The 13,551-nt window shown below is 50.9% G+C and overlaps 1 pseudogene; it reads right to left on the bottom strand.

Moving 5' to 3' along the window:
* Window positions 1-13,551, bottom strand: part of LOC121568417 — a 54,036-nt pseudogene that overhangs the window by 27,761 nt on the left and 12,724 nt on the right.

Here is a 13,551-nt window from a genome sequence, read left to right as displayed (position 1 = left end):
GAGGAGGGGTAGTGGAGGAGGGGTAGTGGAGGAGGGGGTAGAGGAGGAGGGGGTAGTGGAGGAGGGGTAGAGGAGGAGGGGTAGTGGAGGAGGGGTAGTGGAGGAGGGGTAGAGGAGGAGGGGTAGAGGAGGAGGGGTAGAGGAGGAGGGGTAGAGGAGGAGGAGGGGTAGAGGAGGAGGAGGGGTAGTGGAGGAGGGGTAGATGAGGAGGGGTAGTGGAGGGGGTAGTGGAGGAGGGGTAGTGGAGGAGGGGTAGTGGAGGAGGGGTAGAGGAGGAGGGGGTAGTGGAGGAGGGGTAGAGGAGGAGGGGGTAGTGGAGGAGGGGTAGTGGAGGAGGGGGTAGTGGAGGAGTAGTGGAGGAGGAGGGGTAGAGGAGGAGGGGTAGAGGAGGAGGGGTAGTGGAGGAGGGGTAGTGGAGGAGGGGTAGTGGAGGAGGGGTAGAGGAGGAGGGGTAGTGGAGGAGGGTAGAGGAGGAGGGGTAGTGGAGGAGGGGTAGAGGAGGAGGGTTGGAGGAGGAGGGGTAGAGGAGGAGGGGTAGAGGAGGAGGAGGGGTAGTGGAGGAGGGGTAGAGGAGGAGTAGATGATGAGGGGTAGTGGAGGAGGGGTAGATGAGGAGGGGTAGATGAGGAGGGGTAGTGGAGGAGGGGTAGAGGAGGAGGGGTAGAGGAGGAGGGGTAGGGAGGAGGGGTAGTGGAGAGGGGTAGAGGAGGAGGGGTAGAGGAGGAGGGGTAGAGGAGGAGGGGTAGATGAGGAGGGGTAGAGGAGGAGGGGTAGAGGAGGAGGGGTAGAGGAGGAGGGGTAGAGGAGGAGGGGTAGAGGAGGAGGGGTAGTGGAGGAGGGGTAGTGGAGGAGGGGTAGTGGAGAAGGAGGGGTAGTGGAGGAGGGGTAGAGGAGGAGGGTAGAGGAGGAGGGGTAGTGGAGAAGGAGGGGTAGATGATGAGGGGTAGTGGAGGAGGGGGTAGATGAGGAGGGGTAGAGGAAGGGTAGTGAAGGAGGGGTGGAGAAGGAGGGGGTAGTGGAGGAGGGGTAGAGGAGGAGGGGTAGAGGAGGAGGAGGGGTAGTGGAGGGGGTAGAGGAGGAGGGGTAGTGGAGGAGGGGTAGTGGAGGAGGGTAGTGGAGGAGGGGTAGAGGAGGAGGAGGGGTAGTGGAGGGGGGTAGAGGAGGAGGGGTAGAGGAGGTGGGGTAGTGGAGGAGGGGTAGTGGAGGAGGGGTAGTGGAGGGGGTAGTGGAGGAGGGGTAGTGGAGAAGGAGGGGTAGATGATGAGGGGTAGTGGAGGAGGGGTAGATGAGGAGGGGTAGAGGAAGAGAGGTAGTGGAGGAGGGGTAGATAAGGAGGGGTAGATGAGGAGGGGTAGTGGGGGAGGGTAGTGGAGGAGGGGGTAGTGGAGGAGGTGCAGAGGAGGAGGGGTAGATGATGAGGGGTAGTGGAGGAGGGGTAGTGGAGGAGGGGTAGAGGAGGAGGGGTAGATGAGGAGGGGTAGATAAGGAGGGGTAGATGAGGAGGGGTAGTGGGGGGAGGGGTAGTGGAGGAGGGGTAGATAAGGAGGGGTAGATGAGGAGGGGTAGTGGGGGAGGGGTAGTGGAGGAGGGGTAGTGGATGGGTAGAGGAGGAGGGGTAGTGGAGGAGGGGTAGAGGAGGAGGGGTAGAGGAGGAGGGGTAGAGGAGGAGGGGTAGTGGAGGAGGGGTAGAGGAGGAGGGGTAGTGGAGGAGGGGTAGTGGAGGAGGGGTAGTGGAGGAGGGGTAGAGGAGGAGGGGTAGAGGAGGAGGAGTAGATGAGGAGGGGTAGAGGAGGAGATGTAGATGAGGAGGGGTAGAGGAGGAGGGGTAGAGGAGGAGGGGTAGAGGAGGAGGGGTAGTGGAGGAGGGGTAGTGGAGGAGGGGGTAGTGGAGGAGGGGTAGAGGAGGAGGGGTAGAGGAGGAGGGGTAGAGGAGGAGGGGTAGTGGAGGAGGGGTAGTGGAGAAGGAGGGGTAGTGGAGGAGGGGTAGAGGAGGGGTAGAGGAGGAGGGGTAGAGGAGGAGGAGTAGAGGAGGAGGTGTAGATGAGGAGGGGTAGAGGAGGAGATGTAGATGAGGAGGGGTAGAGGAGGAGGGGTAGTGGAGGAGGGGTAGTGGAGGGGGTAGTGGAGGAGGGGTAGTGGAGAAGGAGGGGTAGATGATGAGGGGTAGTGGAGGAGGGGTAGAGGAGGAGGGGTAGAGGAGGAGGGGTAGTGGAGGAGGGGTAGTGGAGAAGGAGGGGTAGTGGAGGAGGGGGTAGAGGAGGGGTAGTGGAGGAGGGGTAGAGGAGGAGGGGTAGAGGAGGAGGGGTAGAGGAGGAGGGGTAGATGAGGAGGGGTAGTGGAGGAGGGGTAGATGAGGAGGGGTAGAGGAGGAGGGGTAGTGGAGGAGGGGTAGTGGAGGAGGGGTAGATGAGGAGGGGTAGTGGAGGAGGGGTAGAGGAGGAGGGGTAGAGGAGGAGGGGTAGAGGAGGAGGGGTAGAGGAGGAGGGGTAGTGGAGGAGGGGTAGTGGAGGAGGGGTAGTGGAGAAGGAGGGGTAGTGGAGGAGGGGTAGTGGAGGAGGGGTAGATGAGGAGGGGTAGTGGAGGAGGGGTAGTGGAGAAGGAGGGGTAGATGAGGAGGGGTAGATGAGGAGGGGTAGTGGGGGAGGGGTAGAGGAGGAGGGGTAGAGGAGGAGGAGGGGTAGATGATGAGGGGTTGTGGAGGAGGGGTAGAGGAGGAGGGGTAGAGGAGGAGGGGTAGTGGAGGAGGGGTAGTGGAGGAGGGGTAGAGGAGGAGGGGTAGAGGAGGAGGGGTAGAGGATGAGGGGTAGCGGAGGAGGGGTAGTGGATGAGGGGTAGATGAGGAGGGGTAGATGAGGAGGGGTAGATGAGGAGGGGTAGTGGAGGAGGGGTAGATGAGGGGAGAAGAAAGAGGGAGACAGAAGTGGTGTAAAGAGATTGTTAGAGGACTGTGAGGAGCAACTCCATGCATCATTTTAAAAGCACAACTTGTAATTTCTCTGTAGTTTCACAACCACTACCCCTCAGGCTTTGTAGCGGGGCTCGTAACCATTAATCCTGGTTATTTTACTGGTCAAACAGCATCCAATAAACCCCCCAGCAGCACGAGCACGGCCCAGGGCTGGGTTAATAATAATACACAGTCGCTTCTTATACTAGGGACCAAATACTAGGGACATTTTCCTACATGTCATCGTGGCCAGAGGATATTGGTCTTTGGCTTTGTAATCTGGCTGGCTAGCAGGATTGGAGTCAATTCCATTTCAATTCAGTCATTTCAGGAAGTCAACTGGTCAACTGGCAGAGAACATTAGAGGAAAATAGTATGACAGGACAGTAGACAGGACAGTAGACAGGACAGTAGACAGGACAGTATGACAGGACAGTAGGCAGGACAGTAGACAGGACAGTAGACAGGACAGTAGACAGGACAGTAGACAGGACAGTATGATAGGACAGTAGACAGGACAGTAGGCAGGACAGTAGACAGGACAGTAGACAGGACAGTAGGCAGGACAGTAGACAGGACAGTATGACAGGACAGTAGACAGGACAGTATGATAGGACAGTAGGCAGGACAGTAGACAGGACAGTAGACAGGACAGTAGACAGGACAGTAGACAGGACAGTATGATAGGACAGTAGACAGGACAGTAGGCAGGACAGTAGACAGGACAGTAGACAGGACAGTAGGCAGGACAGTAGACAGGACAGTAGACAGGACAGTAGACAGGACAGTAGGCAGGACAGTAGACAGGACAGTAGACAGGACAGTAGGCAGGACAGTAGACAGGACAGTAGACAGGACAGTAGACAGGACAGTATGACAGGACAGTAGACAGGACAGTATGACAGGACAGCAGACAGGACAGTAGGCAGGACAGTAGACAGGACAGTATGACAGGACAGTATGACAGGACAGTATGACAGGACAGCAGACAGGACAGTAGACAGGACAGTAGATAGGACAGTAGACAGGACAGTATGACAGGACAGCAGACAGGACAGCAGACAGGACAGTAGACAGGACAGTAGACAGGACAGTAGACAGGACAGTAGACAGGACAGTATGACAGGACAGCAGACAGGACAGCAGACAGGACAGTAGACAGGACAGTAGACAGGACAGTAGACAGGACAGTAGACAGGACAGTAGACAGGACAGTAGATAGGACAGTAGACAGGACAGTATGACAGGACAGCAGACAGGACAGCAGACAGGACAGTAGGCAGGACAGTAGACAGGACAGTAGATAGGACAGTAGACAGGACAGTATGACAGGACAGCAGACAGGACAGTAGACAGGACAGTAGACAGGACAGTAGACAGGACAGTAGATAGGACAGTAGACAGGACAGTAGACAGGACAGTAGACAGGACAGTAGACAGGACAGTAGGCAGGACAGTAGACAGGACAGTATGACAGGACAGTATGACAGGACAGTAGACAGGACAGTAGTACAGGACAGTATGACAGGACAGTATGACAGGACAGTATGACAGGACAGTAGACAGGACAGTAGTACAGGACAGTATTCCAGTTTCAACTGTTCTGCCTGCGGTTACGAAACCCCTACCTGTCCCAGACCTGCTGTTTTCAACTCTTAATGATCGGCTATGAAAAGCCAACTGAGAGACCTGAGCCCTAGGACCATACGTCGGGACTACCGGCCGTGGTGACTCCTTGCTGTCCCCAGTCCGCCTGGCCTTGCTGCTATTCCAGTTTCAACTGTTCTGCCTGCGGTTATGGAACCCCTACCTGTCCCAGACCTGCTGTTTTCAACTCTTAATGATCGGCTATGAAAAGCCAACTGAGATTTATTCCTGATTATTATTTGACCATGCTTGTCACTTATGAACATTTTTGAACATCTTGGCATGGTTCTGTTATAATCTCCACCCGGCACAGCCAGAAGAGGACTGGCCACCCCTCATAGCCTGGTTCCTCTCTAGGTTTCTTCCTAGGTTTTCGCCTTTCTAGGGAGTTTTTCCTAGCCACCGTGCTTCTACACCTGCATTACTAGCTGTTTGGGGTTTTAGGCTGGGTTTCTGTACAGCACTTCGAGATATTAGCTGATGTAAGAAGGGCTATATAAAATAAAATTGATTGATTGATTGAGTATGACAGGACAGTATGACAGGACAGTATGACAGGACAGTAGACAGGACAGTAGACAGGACAGTAGACAGGACAGTAGATAGGACAGTAGACAGGACAGTAGACAGGACAGTATGACAGGACAGTAGACAGGACAGTAGACAGGACAGTAGACAGGACAGTAGACAGGACAGTAGATAGGACAGTAGACAGGACAGTATGACAGGACAGTAGACAGGACAGTAGACAGGACAGTATGATAGGACAGTAGACAGGACAGTAGACAGGACAGTATGACAGGACAGTAGACAGGACAGTAGACAGGACAGTATGACAGGACAGTAGACAGGACAGTAGATAGGACAGTAGACAGGACAGTATGACGGGACAGTAGACAGGACAGTATGACAGGACAGTATGACAGGACAGTAGACAGGACAGTAGACAGGACAGTAGACAGGACAGTAGACAGGACAGTATGACAGGACAGTAGACAGGACAGTATGACAGGACAGTAGACAGGACAGTATGACAGGACAGTAGACAGGACAGTATGATAGGACAGTAGACAGGACAGTAGACAGGACAGTAGACAGGACAGTAGACAGGACAGTATGACAGGACAGTAGACAGGACAGTAGACAGGACAGTATGACAGGACAGTAGCCAGGACAGTAGACAGGACAGTAGACAGGACAGTATGACAGGACAGTAGACAGGACAGTATGACAGGACAGTAGACAGGACAGTATGACAGGACAGTAGACAGGACAGTAGACAGGACAGTAGACAGGACAGTAGACAGGACAGTATGACAGGACAGTAGACAGGACAGTATACAGGACAGTAGACAGGACAGTAGACAGGACAGTAGGCAGGACAGTAGATAGGACAGTAGACAGGACAGTAGACAGGACAGTATGACAGGACAGTAGACAGGACAGTAGACAGGACAGTAGACAGGACAGTAGGCAGGACAGTATGACAGGACAGTAGACAGGACAGTAGACAGGACAGTATGACAGGACAGTAGACAGGACAGTATGACAGGACAGTAGACAGGACAGTAGACAGGACAGTAGACAGGACAGTAGGCAGGACAGTATGACAGGACAGTAGACAGGACAGTATGACAGGACAGTATGACAGGACAGTAGACAGGACAGTATGACAGGACAGTAGACAGGACAGTATGACAGGACAGTATGACAGGACAGTAGACAGGACAGTAGACAGGACAGTATGACAGGACAGTAGACAGGACAGTAGACAGGACAGTATGATAGGACAGTAGACAGGACAGTAGACAGGACAGTAGACAGGACAGTAGACAGGACAGTATGACAGGACAGTAGACAGGACAGTAGACAGGACAGCAGACAGGACAGTAGACAGGACAGTAGACAGGACAGTAGACAGGACAGTATGACAGGACAGTAGACAGGACAGTATGACAGGACAGTAGACAGGACAGTATGACAGGACAGTAGACAGGACAGTAGACAGGACAGTAGACAGGACAGTAGACAGGACAGTAGACAGGACAGTATGACAGGACAGTAGACAGGACAGTATGACAGGACAGTAGACAGGACAGTAGACAGGACAGTAGGCAGGACAGTAGGCAGGACAGTAGACAGGACAGTAGACAGGACAGTATGATAGGACAGTAGACAGGAGAGTAGACAGGACAGTAGACAGGACAGTAGACAGGACAGTAGACAGGACAGTATGATAGGACAGTATGATAGGACAGTAGACAGGACAGTAGACAGGACAGTAGACAGGACAGTAGACAGGACAGTAGACAGGACAGTATGATAGGACAGTATGATAGGACAGTAGACAGGACAGCAGACAGGACAGCAGACAGGACAGTAGGTTCCATCACTTACAGAAGCTAGTGCTTTCCCCAGGGCTGCTCCAGTCTGAGACCCTCCTGTAGAGGACTTTCCTGTGGAGTTCTCTGAGCTATCGGCTGACGGGGTGTGAGATTCAGCAGGGTCGTTACGGTGGAAGGTAGACATGGGTGGAAGACCCCTGTTCACCTCTACAGGTGAGACCGAATGGGGAGAATAGTCCTGCAAAACAGTAACAAACATACACGAGTTAGCTTGTGTTGGCAGCAGACCAGTGCATCAGTCTGTACATGTGAGCCCATTAAAATTATAACTATAATTAGAACATTATTCATTTAAAACTCTCTCTTTGTGTGAATAAAGTCAAGTAAAGTCAAACTCAGTCAGGTCTAACCAGGTGACTACATGATGGTTGCATGTTGCTGCAGCTTCCTGATTGGTGAGCTGAGGCCCCTCCCACCATGCCTCCGTAGCCAGGCTGGTTCATTCCATTGGAGTTCCACATGTCAGGTGAACTGTTGCTCCCCTGTTGCTCACTGAAGAAGGTTCCTGTGAACATGCTGCCGGCAGCTTTGGAGGAGGGGTGTGAGGACGAGTCAAGGTTGAGGTCGTTGTGATTTGGAGATTGATCAAAGACCTGAGAAGAAGAGGGGGAAACACACACGGCTAAATTAAAGATTGTGATTGTAGTGTCTGAGGGTCTATGATTTTGCTGACATTTGCAAATGGTGTAATGGATGAACTCTACTCTGCTTTGCTGAAACATCTGGAAAGCATTACTACATAGGCTTCTTGGAATAGAGGACATTTGGACATATGTGGAAGCCGGGGATTGGTCTGTCAAAAACCACCCATCTTATGTTACATAGGATATAAATACCATGTTTTGAACAAAGGACGGGGAGGAATAACATATCAGAGATTTGGGTCCGGTTATTCTCCAGATAACTGCAGATGTCTGTAAATTGACGCTGGAATCCTTTAAAATAATAAATCTTTATATAATCAAAGTACAGCGTCAGCGGAATTCTTATCATCACAGCATAGATCAGCATCGTTGTCTCGGACACCACATGATCAACTAAACGTCTTGTGACGTCACGAGAGGCTACACAGCTTTCAGCGGGATTGCTCAAGTAGTGCAAGGAGACAAGGTTCAAACAAAACAAGGATTTTATTATAGGTCTTGGGAAATTAACGAAAATATAACAAAATTCTGTTCTCTTGTGGCTCTTTAAGGGTTAACAGTTCAGGGATGTCTCTTCCACATCCAAAATCATAATTCTCACTCGCTCAGATAACTTTTCCCCAGCCTTACTGTAGTCCACGTTGCAGCTAGTGGCCAACCCAGCAAAAAGTCCTTCCAAATGTCTCTCACGTATTTCCACAGGTGCATATATCCAAAGGTGAGTATTTCCCAAAGGTAAGTATCTCCAAATCCTTATATTCCTCATGGAAGTGGACGTGCAGCACTCTTGTCCTCCAGAGAGCCCAGGTTGGAGACTGTGTCTCTTCACCCCCCACACACTCCCTCAGTGTGTCTCTTCCCTTCCCCAAACCTTCAGCTCATCAGCTCCTCATTTGTTTCAGCTGCGTGGGAAGATTGGCCATAGAGGGGTGGAGTTCCCGACCATACCAGCAGATGGAGCCATAGCTGTCTGGGGTTGCAGCCACCTCAGGGGGATGTAACGTCCCTCCAGGACACAGCCTCTCGTGACATCACACATCCCCCTCCTCGGGACCGACGTCCTCGTCGGGGTAAAGGCAGCGAAGAAGGCATCACGCCGGGAGAGGGCGTCCGCATTGCCGTGGTGCTTGCCAGCCTGCTCTCTCTTCAACTCCTCCACCTCTAGGACCAGGGACTCAGCCTCCTGTTGTCTCTCCTTGAGTTTCTTACTGAACGCATCAGCCTTGGTTTTAGCAGAGTTTAGCTTCTGTTGAGCAGCTTTCAGTTCCTTCTCTCTCTCTGCCTCCGCATTCTTCATCTTGTTCTCCAACACCTTGTACTTCTCCTCTGCCTTCTTCTGGACCTCCTTACTACTGCGCAGGGTCTCCTCACACTCCTCGATGGTCCTGCGCAGCCTCTCCAGCTCCTCCTGTTGCTTATGGAAGGAGCTCTGTTGGAGTTTAGCCTGGAGGATATCTAACTCTTCTGTCTTCATGTCTAACTGTTGCTTTAACAAACGATACCTCTCAGCGGTCCCCTTCAGACCAGACAGTTCTTTGTCCAGATTCTGTAGCTCCGTCTCTGTGTCGGTCTGGGCACCTGCCATCCCTATCAGAGCCCGGGCGGGAGTGAGTAATTCGGAGGATTGCACCGGAGCCTTCCCAGGATGAGTCTTGCCTCTCCGTTTCCGAGGTACTCGGGTTATCCTCTCCTGAGACTCTCTCCAGAGTGGGTAAAAGGCTGGGCAGTCTCGTCCAATTAGGACAGGGACGGGGAGGGAATCAACCACCCCCGCCGTCGTGTGTATGGTTCCCCGTGTGCTGGTCATTGTAAGTTCAGTAATGGGGTATTCTCTGGTGTCCCCATGGACACAGGAAACTGGGAGGACTTTCCCCGGGGTCAGACACGTTGGGCCCACCAAATCCTTACGCACCAGGGTGGCCCGGCTACCAGAATCCAGTAAGGCCTCCACATCATGGTGATTCACAGTTACCGGGCAGGTGGGGGGTCGATCTGGGCCGCCATCTACGACTCCCAAGAGCGAGGCAAAACGGTGTGTGGGTGCTGAGCTGGAGGACTCCGCAGTGGGCATAGGTTCATCGGCTGGTTTCCCACACTGCCAGGAGATATGTCCCATCTCCCCACACCGGTAACACTGTCGAGTTTCCCCCTCCTGGTGTACTCTTCTTGGACCCGCCTGGTTTCTGGCTCCCCCTGGAGCCGGGATAAGTCCTGACGTGGCTGGGTTCGAGACCTTGGGGTCCTTTGGACGGGTTCTTCCCATTTGTGGTGGGGCCGCACTCCTGGGGTCTTTTCGGGAAGCATTCAGCATCTCCGCTGTGGCCTGGTACTTTTCCACAGCTTCCACGGTCAGATCAGCCGTGGTCAAGGCCGGTTGACTGATGAACCGTTTTGCCTCATAAGGCAGGGCGCGTAGGTAACGATCCACCACAACGGCCTCCACCACCGCCGCTGCTGTATTCCTCTGCGGATCCAGCCATTTCCTTGCGATTCGGACAAGTTCATGCATCTGCGCCCGAGGAGGTTGGTCTGGTTGGAAGGTCCAGCCGTGAAAGCGCTGGGCCATACCAAACTTTGTGAGTCCATATCTGCTGAGGATCTCAGACTTCAGGGCATCATAGTCAGTAACCTGGTCAGGGCCCAGGTCCCGGACAGCATTCAGCGATTCCCCGGTTAGAAAGGGGGCTAACAGACCAACCCACTGTTGCTTGGGCCAGGCTTCCCTAGTGGCCGTGGCCTCAAATGCATGCAGGTATGCCTCAATGTCATCGGTAGCTCCCATCTTAGATATAAAGTCACTTGCCTTTATTGGGCGGGTATTTTGGACAACCCTCTGTCTCTGCAACTGCAATTCCTCTGCCTTCAGCAGGTTGGCTTTCTTTTGCTCCTCCAAGAGAGCCACGTTTGCTTGCATCTGGGCTTGCTGGCCAGCAACAAGGGCTTTCAATATGTCCTCCATTTCAGTCGGCGGGGAGCCTACGGCCAACTTGGAAAACTGGGTGATCAAACCTTCGGTATCCTCCTCTGACATGCACTATTAACGCTTGAGCGTGCCTGTATTCTCCACCATCTGTGACGTCACGAGAGGCTACACAGCTTTCAGCGGGATTGCTCAAGTAGTGCAAGGAGACAAGGTTCAAACAAAACAAGGATTTTATTATAGGTCTTGGGAAATTAACGAAAATATAACAAAATTCTGTTCTCTTGTGGCTCTTTAAGGGTTAACAGTTCAGGGATGTCTCTTCCACATCCAAAATCATAATTCTCACTCGCTCAGATAACTTTTCCCCAGCCTTACTGTAGTCCACGTTGCAGCTAGTGGCCAACCCAGCAAAAAGTCCTTCCAAATGTCTCTCACGTATTTCCACAGGTGCATATATCCAAAGGTGAGTATTTCCCAAAGGTAAGTATCTCCAAATCCTTATATTCCTCATGGAAGTGGACGTGCAGCACTCTTGTCCTCCAGAGAGCCCAGGTTGGAGACTGTGTCTCTTCACCCCCCACACACTCCCTCAGTGTGTCTCTTCCCTTCCCCAAACCTTCAGCTCATCAGCTCCTCATTTGTTTCAGCTGCGTGGGAAGATTGGCCATAGAGGGGTGGAGTTCCCGACCATACCAGCAGATGGAGCCATAGCTGTCTGGGGTTGCAGCCACCTCAGGGGGATGTAACGTCCCTCCAGGACACAGCCTCTCGTGACATCACAGTCTATAATACTGAAACAATGACTTCATAGAGTTACTCTTCCTGGTCAGTGGAAGAGATATAATTTGTATAATAGAAACCAAAGACCAAAAGGAAGTAACGTGCATTCAGAAAGTATTCAGACCCCTTGACTTTGTCCACATTATGTTACGTTACAACCTTATTCTCAAATTCATTAAATTAATTGTATTCCTCATCAATCTACACACAATACCCCATAAGGACAATGCGAAAACAGGTTTTTAGAAATCTTTGAAAAATGTATTTTATTTTTATTTTTAAACAGAAAGACCTAATTTACGTAAGTATTCAGACCCATTGCTATGAGAATCAAAATTGAGCTCAGGTGCATCCTGTTTCCATTGATCATCCTTGAGATGTTTCTACAACTTGATTGGAGTCCACCTGTGGTAAATTCAATTGATTGGACATGATTTGGAAAGGCACACACCTGTCTATATAAGGTCCCACAGTTGACAGTGCATCTCAGAGCAAAAAACAAGCCATGAGGTTGAAGGAATTGTCCGTAGAACTCCGAGACAGGATTGTGTCGAGGCACAGATCTAGGGAAGGGTACCAAAACATTTCTGCAGCATTGAAGATCCCCAAGAACACTGTGGCCTCCATCATTCTTAAATGGAAGAAGTTTGGAACCACCAAGACTCTTCCTAGAGCTGGCTGCTCGGCCAAACTGAGCAATCTGGGGAGAAGGGCCTTGGTCAGGGAGGTGACCAAGAACCCGATGGTCACTCTGACAGAGCTCCAGAGTTCCTCTGTGGAGATGGGAGAACCTTCCAGAAGGACAACCATCTCTGCAGCATCCACCAATCAGGCCTTTATGGTAGAGTGGCCAAATGGAAGCCACTCCTCAGTAAAATGCACATGACAGCCTGCTTGGAGTTTGCCAAAAGGCACCTAAAGGACTCTCAGACCATGAGAAACAAGATTCTCTGGTCTGATGAAACCAAGATTGAACTCTTTGGCCTGAATGCCAAGCATCACATCTGGAGGAAACCTGGCACCATCCCTACGGTGAAGCATGGTGGTGGCAGCATTATGCTGTGGGGATGTTTTTCAGTGGCAGGGACTGGGAGACTAGTCAGGATCGAGGGAAAGATGAATGGAGCAAAGTACAGAGAGATCCTTGATGAAAACCTGCTTCAGAGCGCTCAGGACCTCAGACTGGGGCGATGGTTCACCTTTCAACAGGACAACGACCCTAAGCACACAGCCTAGACAATGCAGGAGTGGCTTCGGGGCAAGTCTCTGAATGTCCTTGAGTGGCCCAGCCAGAGCCTGGACTTGAACCCGATCCAACATCTCTGGAGAGACCTGAAAATAGCTGTGCAGCAACGCTCTCCATCCAACCTGACAGAGCTTGAGAGGATCTGCAGAGAAGAATGGGAGAAACTCCCCAAATACAGGTGTGCCAAGCTTGTAGCATCATACCCAAGAAGACTCGAGGCTGTAATCGCTGCCAAAGGTGCTTCAACAAAGTACTGAGTAAAGGGTCTGAATACTAAGTAAATGTGATATTTCAGTTTTTCTAAAAACCTGTTTTATTCTTCGTCATTAGGGGGTATTGTGTGTAGATTGATGAATAAGGCTGTATAGCCTATATGTGAATATATACAGTTTAGCCTATATGAATACATATGTGAATGTATGTCTATGGATCAACACAATACCAGAACTGTGAACTGAACCTACAGTATACGACAATACACTAGAGTACACTACAGTATAATACAATATACTACAGTATAATACAATACACTACAGTATACTACAGTATAATACAGTACACTACAGTATAACACAGTAGTCTACTGTACAATACAGTACAATAGAGTATACTACAGTACACTACAGTATAATAGAGTATAATACAGTATACTACTGTATAATACAGTACACTACAGTACAATACAGTATAATACAGTACACTGCAGTATACTACATTATAATACAGTATACTACAGTACACAACAGTACACTACATTATATTAGAGTATAATACAGTACACTACAGTACACTACAGTACACTACATTATTATAATACAGTAAACTACAGTATAATACAGTACACTACAGTATAATACAGTACACTACAGTATAATACAGTACACTATATTATTACAATACAGTACACTACAGTATAATACAGTACACTACACCACAGTATAATACGGTATATTACAGTA

This window comes from Coregonus clupeaformis, chromosome 6 (assembly GCF_020615455.1).
Source record: "Coregonus clupeaformis isolate EN_2021a chromosome 6, ASM2061545v1, whole genome shotgun sequence".
NCBI lineage: Eukaryota > Metazoa > Chordata > Actinopteri > Salmoniformes > Salmonidae > Coregonus > Coregonus clupeaformis.
This window is presented reverse-complemented; position numbering and strand designations above follow the sequence as displayed.